Genomic DNA, 10,341 nt, shown 5'->3' with positions numbered 1-10,341 from the left:
GTTTTGGAAATGCCAGTAATGAAGATTGGCTCTGCCTGAAAGCAGCTGCACACGTCCTCTGTGAACCACAGATATGCAAATTACAACTAGCCTCCATTCTCCATTCTCCAGAAAAAATGGTGGGTGCCAGGTTTTGCGGGGTAGGACTTCTGGAACCAGGGCTCCGATGCCATTTTGGCTCAGAATGTCAATTTTCAAACAGCAAAATTGCCAAAATTGCCTCATTATCTATCGGCATGGTGTAGAAGGCAGAGGTCTTATCAAATTCAATAGCAGGGCCTTATGAGCATTCTTTAACTTTAATTGGCTGATCATGGGGAGGGAGAGATCGAGGGAAGTGAGGGTGGAGGGGTGGAGCGGTATGGTGTTGGTTGGCGGTTTTGCTGGAAGGGAACAAGGGAGAGATTGTGAGGGAGTGTGAACATTGTGATAGGTGGGGGGGGGGGTGCGCGTGGTGATGCTTGGGCATCATGAAGGGAATCATGGGTAATCCAACGGGGTTCTAAAGATTGTTAGGCAGTTCTGGAGATTATGAGTGAATGCTCAGTCAGTTTCTTTTATGTTCATCTGTTATTGTTGGTTTTGGTCTAGTATGTGATAGTCGTGGCCCTGGGTTTACTGATAAGGCCGGAGGCAATAGTGTTAGCAAACTCTATGGCCAGAATCTTCAGCTCAGGGCGCAGCCCGCTCGCTGATGCGTAAAATGACGCGCGGTGACGTCGGGCGAGCGTCCCGACATCACTGCGCGTCATTCAGATTTTCGGCTCGGTGGGTGCGAACTGGAGTCGGCTGTGCACCTGCCGAACTGTCAAAGGCCTATTTAGGCCATTTAAATATCAATTAAAACAATAAACTGAGTTGCCCGTCCAACCTTAAGGTCGGCGGGCAGGTGAAGAGCCCAGGCGGCCTTTGCATTTATCATGAAACCTCATCTACGGGCAGGATGATGTTTCATGAAGGTTTTTAAACTTTTATAGAAATTTTTAAGAACATTCATAGACATGTCCCAGCTCATGTGACACTTTCACATGAGGGGATATGTCTTAAAAATATTTTTTTCTTTATTAAAGTTTTCAGAACTTTAATGAATCTCCCTGAGGCAGCTCTGTGCATGTGTGAAAAAGCGCACTCTCCGACTCAGCCTGTGCCCTCCACCCGCACAGGGAGCACTCAGCGCTTCAGGTGTGTGTCACGCTGGGCTGGCCTTAATTGGCCCGCCCACATTAAATGGCAGCACCCAGCCGATCGCGGGTGGCAATCGGTTGCGCGCCCGCCCAAGCCCGCTCCCGCCCAACCCCACCGAAGGGGAGAAAATCCTCCCCTAGCTTTTCTTTAATATTATGCTAACTATTTACAAGGTAATCTCTACACAATGCTCTACATGGAACTATCTCTCTCCATTCCCTGTTATCATGGTTATCACGTGATCTTACATCACTGATGATGTAGAGTATATATTTACATATTCAACGTTGACCCTTTATAATACATCTCCTAAGTCTCTGACTCAATAAATACTATTTACATTATCCTACATCTCCCGCCAAAGACTCTGCCTTCATCTCTGGTTCACAGAGACAAGTTGTGGTAGTTTCACCAATCTCTCTGACCTTGTTCGGATCTCTCCCTGCGGTTGTGTAGGACTCAGGTTCTAACTATTCTCTCCTGATCTCTGTTGAGTAGCTTGTGAACCTTCAGAGACTATTGGTTCTATGTCCAGGTTGCTTTCCTGATCGTATGGATACTTAGTCCATTCAATTGATGGTCTTCTTCTTGTTGATATGAGTGCACTTCTATATCTTCTCACTATCCCATTCTGTGTTTCAACCAGATAAGATCCTAGACTCAGTGTCTTTTCCTTTTTGGCCTTCTCTATTCTGGGCTCTAATCCAGACAAGTTCACCTGTTTGGAGTTCTGTTAACTCCTGCACTCTATGGTGGTGGTTGTAATTCTTTGTCTGATTTGCACAATACTCATCCTCCCTCTCACTTACTCTCTCATTGTCAGAGGTTTTCAGACATGGTATGAGTGTGTGTGGAAGAAAAGGAAGTTGTGTGCGCAAGCTTCTTCCCATCAGTAGTTCTGAAGGAGCTAACCCATTCTGAAGTGGTGTGGAACGGTAGCTCAATAGTGCTAAATTGAGACCATCATTCTTTTTCAACAAAGCTTTGACTGTTCTTACTCCTCGCTTAGTCTTACCATTCCTTTGTGGGCATCTGGGCAAACTAATTATGTGGACAAATCCATAGTTTTCTGTAAAGTTCTTGAATCCTTCATTCACATACTGTGGACCATTGTCTGAAATGACAAGATCTGGAATGCCATGTATGGCAAAAATTTCTTTCCGTGAATTGGTGACTGCCTCTGAGGTTGAACCATGAAGACACTTAACCTCAATCCATCTGGGGTAATAATCAACAACTATGAGGAATGTATTTCCCATGAGATCGGACAGGTCCATTCCAAAACATTCCCAGGATCTGGATGGAAATGATGACACCATCAAAGGTTCTTGTGTTCTTGGCGAAGGATTGCAGAATCATACCCTCTAGAGGGAGGTACTGATCTGCTCCTTGCTAGACTTTTCTGTTAGTCCCAGTGCTGGTCTGTATCTGGTGAATCTACAATGCCAGTTCTGCTGCTTCTCCACTTGATCTGGGCCTTCCATGTGGTTGAAGCACTCTGGTAAAGGTAGGACTTTTTTCATCTCTTCTTCCTACTGTTGTTTCTTCTGGAGCACGGATGAAGATTTTCCCACAATGTCCTTGTCCTGCAGTTGGTTCCCTTGCTGCCTCTTTCAGTTTCTGGGCTCGCCACTGGTTGCTCCTTTCATCATTTTTAACCATTGCCACCATCTGTTATTGTTGATTGTGGTAGTTATGGTCTTGGACTTACTGATCAGGCTGGAGGCAATATTGTTAGCAAACTCTAGCTTTTCTTTAACATTATGCTAACTATTTACAAGGTAGCTCTATGTAGAGCATTGTGTAGAGACCATTTCTCTCCATGTTCTGTTGTCTTCGGTATCATATGATCTTATATCATTGAGCATGTAGACTATATATTTACATATTCAACATCAACCCTTTGTACCTCAGTTTATTCACAGGATGTGGGTGTCGCAGGCAATGTCAGCATTTATTACCCATCCCTAATTGCCCTTATAAAAGTGGTGGTGAGATCATTTCGGGGGCAGTTAAGAGTCAACCATATCGCTGTGGACTTGGAGTCACATATAAACCAGACCAGGGAAGGGTGGCAGATCTCCTTCCCTCATGGACATCAGTGAGCCAGGTGTGATTTTACAACACTCCTGTAGTTTATGGTCATGATCACTGTTACCAGCTTTTTAATTCCAGATTTATTTAATTAATTTAATTTAAATCCCCCAACTGCCATGGTGGGAATTGAACTCATGTCTCTGGATCTTAGTCCAGATGCCTGAATTACTTGTCCAGCATCATAACCACTATCCTATTGGTCCCGGAAATTGCGGTACTTGTATATAAAGCACTTACCTGCTGGATCTGACCATTCCTGCCTCCCTTTAGCAGGCGGGTTTCCCAGGGCATGGGAAATCCGACCCACAGTTAATCAATTCAAATGGTGGTCAAAATTTAAGTAATGGAGCCTCGTTTATATTATTAAATATTATAAAGATGGATCCACCTCTTGAGACATGGATTCCTCAAACCCGTCTTAGTTAAACTGCCATTTGCACTGGTTGGAGTCCAATTTCAAACTTTTGCCGCTTTAAGCTAAACTAAATCGGGGACTAAAATGCCCCCGATGTCACAGGATGTTGTCTGCTTTGACAATCTTGCATCAGTAATGAAGATATGTTAGCATCTTACGTTTACCCCAGAAAGTCTCGATTTTTATTTTGCGACACGCCTTGTGTAACATGACTTTGCGGTCATTGCCAACATCTTTACTATCTTTGGCCCATTCATATAAAATCTACTGTTAATTCTTTGGAGAATCCTGTGTTTTAATTGATCGATATATTATGGTCACGGATTCAACAGAATTCCAGGTAACTAAGCCATCTGCTTTCGCTTTACAGGGCTGATGGCAAAATGTAAATAAAATAATTGAGTTCACAACAAGTAACATGGGCAGCTGTTTAGAAGAAAATAATATTCATGTTGCTTACTTTAATGTTTTTTCAGAGCACCCAAATACTGCTCACAGCTGGAAATATAACATCTGCAACTCTGCAACTAGACGAAAATCCATGCAATTGTATTTTGCATTTTTTAGTTCCCTAGTAACTGAGATATGGAAGCTTGTGGTGTTACTATGCAGAATGACATGTAGATTGAAGCTGGTAGGGGCTTCCGTTCTGAGCAAATCTTCAGACTTTCTTTGTAATCCAATGCAACGAAAGGAACTGCAGGTCTGTCCCGATAAATAGAAGCTATAACTGAAGACCTTGTTGTTTAATCAAGGCCTGCAATTTGCAGACGGCGGCAAAGCAACAGTGGTCTCCACTGACCTCCAATAAAACCTCGCTGAGAGATCTAGTAACGTCCAGGGTGAGAACTTTATCTCTCTTGCTGTGCAGTGGATTGCAGTGTTCCTTAATGAGAATTCCCAGCATAGGGCTTCAGTGATACTATCAAGCTGTCCAAGCAGCCACATTAAAGAATTCTCACAGGCAGACCACCAGGAAATGAAAAGCAGGGAAATAAAATTACTCTTTAAAAATTTACAGAGAGTGAAATAAAGTTGGGGACATACTCATGAGGTGAAGGGAGAACCTGAAATATCATGAAAAACTTTGATTTTATTTATTATTTTTAAAAAATTAAGTTTTAGAAGCTAATAATTAATCAGTGCAGAGACATCTAATATCATTCCATATATTTTTTCAAGGTATTCCCTCTTGTTCAACAATAGCTATTATTTGAGCTCAGCTGAAGACACAGTTACAACTCATTGAACATGGCTAACCTTTTTATGGTGTTCAACAGCAATGTAGGAGTGGAAAAGGGAAAGTTGTCTGTGCATCAACTGATTTCATTGATTGGGCACTCTGCTGGGTGTGATGGTGTGCAGGAGTGTTGTGGGATCCACAGTGCAGCCTTGTGATGAAGCGTGATTGTCAGACTACAATATCAGAGGGGAGGATTTTCCTCTCGTTGGGCGGGTGTGGTGGGCGGGCCCGGAAGTGGCCAGGAAACAGTCTGCCGCCCGTGATCAGGCCCTGGCTGCGATTTCATGCTGGCTGGCCAATTACCAGTGAGACAGGCGCTGGGAGCCTCAGCACTGCCAAGGTGAGGGCGGGAGGAGCGTGAGCGCTGAAGTTAGCGGAGGCGCGGGTAAGCGCTTACAGAAAGCTCCCTGAAGGCACAGAGCGGCCTCAGGGAGCTGAAGAATTTTAAAATGAAAAATAAACATTTAACAAATGATATAAACGCGTGTCCACATGTGACATGAGGGGCATGTTAAAAATTATGTTAAAAAGTTTTTGTTTTTTTATTTACTGTTAGAAACCTGACCCGGCCCGTGGATGAGGTTTTGTACAAAATGCAAAGGCTGCGTGAGGTTGAAAGGGCAGCGATAAAAGTCTTTCAATTATTTCCTTAAGGGCCTTAATAGGCCTCTTAATTGTCGGCGGGCGTGCTGCCGGCTCTCGTGCGTGCCTGCCGCCTGAAGTATCACTCGAATGCTCGATGACGTCGGGACACTCGCCCGATGTCACTGCGCATTATTTTACTCCCGAGCGAGTCGGCCGGGGGACGAAAAATTCTGCCCAGAATTTCCACGTTAACCTGTGCTTGCACTAAATCCCGAAAATGCGGCCAGATTCAGAAGGGTAATGCAGCAAATGCTAGAGCAGTTCACTGACTAAAAAACCCACCCAAAATCCAGGCCTATATTTTAACCATGGCTGGGTTAGCCCAGGGTAAATTTAGGCCCTAGGCTTGACCTGCATTGCCATTGGTCAACTGCCTGCCTGAAACACAGAGGAAAACCACTGCAGGTGACCAGCTCGAGGGGAGTGGCGGGGGGAGGGGTGGCGGAGAGGAATTTTGATAATATTTTTAAAGGTCTGATAGGGTAGATGCTGAGAGGCTGTTTACCCTGGCTGGAGAGTCTAGAACTAAGGGTCATAGTCTCCGAATAAGCAGTCAGCCATTTAGGGTTGAGATGAGGAGAAAGATTTTCACACGGAGGGTTGTGAATCTTTGGAATTCACTAACTCAGAGGGCTGTGCAGGCTCAGCCGTTGAGTATATTCAAGACAGAGATTGATAGATCTTTGGACACTAAGGAAACCAAGGGATTTGGGGATAGAGTGGGTAAGTGGAGTTGAAGTAGAAGATCAGCTGTGATCTTATCGATTGCTGGAGAATGCTTGAGGGGCCATATGACCGACTCCTGTTCCTATTCTTATATTTGAACGGCAGGAGCCTGCCTCACAGCAAAGCTCATCGGCAAGTAGATAAGTTGCTGAGAGAGACTTTTAAAATGGTTCTATATGACAATTTATCCTTTCTCTTAGGGTGAAATCGTCCCAGATTTGCGCTGTGAGGTAGCAGGCAGGAAAAAGGACGCTTCACATGCTGGCTGCAATGGTGGGTTTACGCCCCATATTGTCTCAATCCCAACTCATTAATCATGCATTCCTGGGAAACATGGCATTTTGCTGGTGGGCAGCCTCCAATTCGCCCGCTACGCCATCACCTCACCGCTTCCTCATGCCATATTTAATGTGCAGCTGTGCAAACACCTCTCAGTGTTTCCAGCCCAGGACTACTGCACAGAAGACATGGCCTCAAAAGGCAAGAAGACTGCAGCCTTACCGATTTAGTTGCACATCCCTGGGACGCCATCTGGACACCATTGGAGCCCGTTGCAATGTCCTCTACCCTCGCTCTGGTTGCAGGAGATCCATCAGTGTCACCACCCTGGCTTGGGAGGCGGTGGCAGAGGTGGTCAGTGCCAATGCTGCACAAAAGAAGTTCAGCAGCCAATGCAGAAAGCGGATGAATGAGCTCATCTGTGACAGGGCAAAGCAAGCATCTCATCACTCTAAACTCACACACTCACAAGCCCAACACGCATTCCCTGACATCTCACTCACTGCTAGTTCAAGGGACATCACCACTCACTCTCTCACATGCACCCTCACATCTCCATCTGGCCTTATCTCCTGTGGAGGCTGCCTTCTCTGCCCTCGCCCTCATGAGGCCACTTGCACAGATCCACATGTGTCCCCACACACACCCTGGGATACCCGCCTTCCCCCGAACAGCCCTCGCCCCGCAGCCTCTTCCCTTGCCTGAGGCCACTTCTCCACCTTCCCCAAAAAAGGCACAGTCCTGCAGCTGTTAAAAGCCATCTCTGCCTTACGGCTGGCCTGGTAAGTAGAGACCTGCCCCTGAGCCCCCCCTAAAAGTGATGAGGTGCTGCCTGCGAAGCCTGGCGTTGATCACTGCGACTGCTGCCTGAAGCAAGGTAGGAAAACAAGCCTCAAAGACCTGAGCCAAGTGCAGCTCACCGGGTGCATGTCGCTTATGTTCAGTTGTGAAACGCAACGGCGTGCAATCACGCTGATGTAGCTCGGATGATCCATTGCGGGGGGTTGATTCTGATGAGCTGGGCTTATAATGATATGCAGATGTATTACAATGAAGTTCCCGATGTGCAGCGGTGGGAAACGTGGCCCGCCATTGATGGGCAGAGTGGACGATTGCAAACCGGTTTCACGACGTCGTGAAATTGATTTTTGGCCTCCCCGCCATATTGTCTGCTCATGCCCGCCATGACACCTGACACCAGTGGGCACGCAAAATTCTGCCCTTATATTAGGCAGAATTTTCCTCCTGTTGCAGGGGGGTGTTGATGGGTGGGCACGTGCGGGCGTGCTTCTGATCGGCACCCAAGATCAGAGGTGTGGCGCCATTTTACGTGGGTGGGCTATGCGCTTCCTGTGCGGGCGGGGGAATCCCAAAATCGAGAGTGCGTTCTTTCGCGCATGCGCATGAAAGAGCACACTCATCTCCCTGAGGCTAAGTGCTGCCTCAGGGAGATCGCATCTACTTTCAAAAATATTAAAAATAGAAAAAAAAAATCCCTTACATGTCTCCTCATGTGACAATGTCACATGTGTTGGGACATGTTCATAATTTCCAAGAAAACTTTATTAAAATTTTTAAAACCCTACATGAAGCCTCATCCTGCCCGTGGATGAGGTGTCATGTTTTTTTCTACTTCCTGCCGGGACTCCTGGCCTACCCACCAACCTTAAGGTTGGACAGGCAGGTCCACTAATTACTTTAATTGATCCTGTCAATGGCCTCAATTGCCCATTGTCAGGTCGGCGGGTGTGCAGCAGATTTTGCTGCACCCCCCCGCCTTCCTGAAGATTTAAATCGGGCGCGATGACATCGGGGGTTCTGCCCGATGTCACCGTGCATCATTTACGTGTTGGCGAGTGGGCCCCGCCCCCGCTCGCCGACGGTAAAATCCTGCCCATTATGTAAGGATGTTACAACTTGTCAGAACCAAGCTGATTCCCAATAATGTCTCCCTGCTTTGTGTGAAGGTTAGGAAAATTTATGAGAATTCTAACTGAAAACAGTCCTTTGGAGCTCTTTTTAAATTTTATCAGGGAAACAACATTATAATTCCCACTGTTCAAAAGTGACTCAAAACGAACCAATGGTTTCACAAACCTATGACAGATAATATTTCTGGCCAAAGTTTTGCCTCAAAAAACTCAAAAAATGCCATTGTTCAAAAGTAGAAAACACCTACTATAGGCATATTTTTTTAAGCAACATAAGTAATTGGTTTCTACTTTTATCCCAGATTTTCTTCCATCCGCAGTATTTTGTTTTTGTGCTTGATTTTAATTCAGGTTTGCACTCTGCACATTATCATGTGATATTTTTTTCAATCATTTCTGGTTATTTCCAAAGCTATACAGTATATTTAGGGGGATACAGTATTATTGAGTGGATATAACAGGTTCCATTCAAACGAATGGTACATTTCTCTCTGTAAAGTTCAATTTTCTCTCAACTACAATGGTGTAAAGACTTTTTTCACCTTTCTGAATTGAAGTCAAAGAACTGTTTAACCTGTGCCAGATTTTGTGCTGCATATTTTATACTAGCAGTAATCATGCTGCTCGGTCCTATTAAAGTCAGTGAACACATTAAGTTACACTTCAAACCTTGTGAAGTCTATTTCTCTTCACCTAATTTTGCAAACACCGAGCTTGTCCTGACAACGTCAGAGTCACAGAAAGCTATTGGCCTCATTCCGACAATGGAAGTTTTCTGATCCATGGGCCAGCTGCAGCTGCCAAAGGCTCTTCAAGACAGGGCAGAGCTGATCTTATCAAATAATATTGCTTCTCACCTACCAATTAACTCTCTTCCTCTGTGCCAATATTCACAAAGACTCCCAGTCTTCACTAAGCCTAGAATGGTATCTTTAAAGTGGGATACTTAACCAGGATTTCATTTTAAAAGGGACAGGCTTGATTTAAACTGAACTCAAGTGCTCTGCTCAAGCAAATAGGACAAAGATTCACAGGAGACTTTTGCTCTTTAAATTTTCTGTAGGTGTGCTGGAGTTATTACTGCAGCAGACCGATATGCTAAAGGTGATGATATTTATAGAGCAATTTAATGCATAGTCCCGCTGAAGGCAACTGTAATGAGGGCCGGCATCTTACAAAATCGCCATCGACTAAGAACACCAATGATGGAAAATGCATGTTACAATTTTATGCAGCCAGTACTAAGTCCAAGCAATTTTTATTATAGTACTGACAGAGGATTGTATAACCTCCCATGGCCTCAAGTTCTCAAAATACCTAAAACTTGATAGATTGATTTGAAATGGTGAGGAGAAATTGTAACCCTGCTTCTGCTCCTCCTATAAGCATGAATGCCTTACATGAAGACCCAAAACTGCAGTGAATTTTCTCTTGAAGACATGAGGAAAACCTTTTTATGTAGTGAGTGGTTAGGATCTGGAATGTACTGTCTGAAAGTATGGTGGAGGCAGATTCAATCATTGCTTTCAAAGGGGCATTGGATAAGTACCTGAAGGGTAAGAAATGCAAGGCTATGTGAAAAGGATGGGGGAGTGGAACTATCTAAATTGCTCTTGCAGGGAGCCTGCATAGACTTGATGGGCCAAATAGCCTCCTTCTGAGTGGTAACAATTTGCTATGAACCTTGAGGAGAGCAGCGACCTAGGTGTGTAGAAAATGGCATGTCAACCAAACTCTTCAATTTCAATAGATTGGTATTGCATTGATTCTGGTGTTGAGAATATTTACTTGTTTGCCAATATTTTATAGACATATACGGC

Source organism: Cetorhinus maximus, chromosome 18, assembly GCF_964194155.1.
Source record: "Cetorhinus maximus chromosome 18, sCetMax3.hap1.1, whole genome shotgun sequence".
NCBI lineage: Eukaryota > Metazoa > Chordata > Chondrichthyes > Lamniformes > Cetorhinidae > Cetorhinus > Cetorhinus maximus.
Note: the sequence above shows the minus strand (reverse complement) of the source record.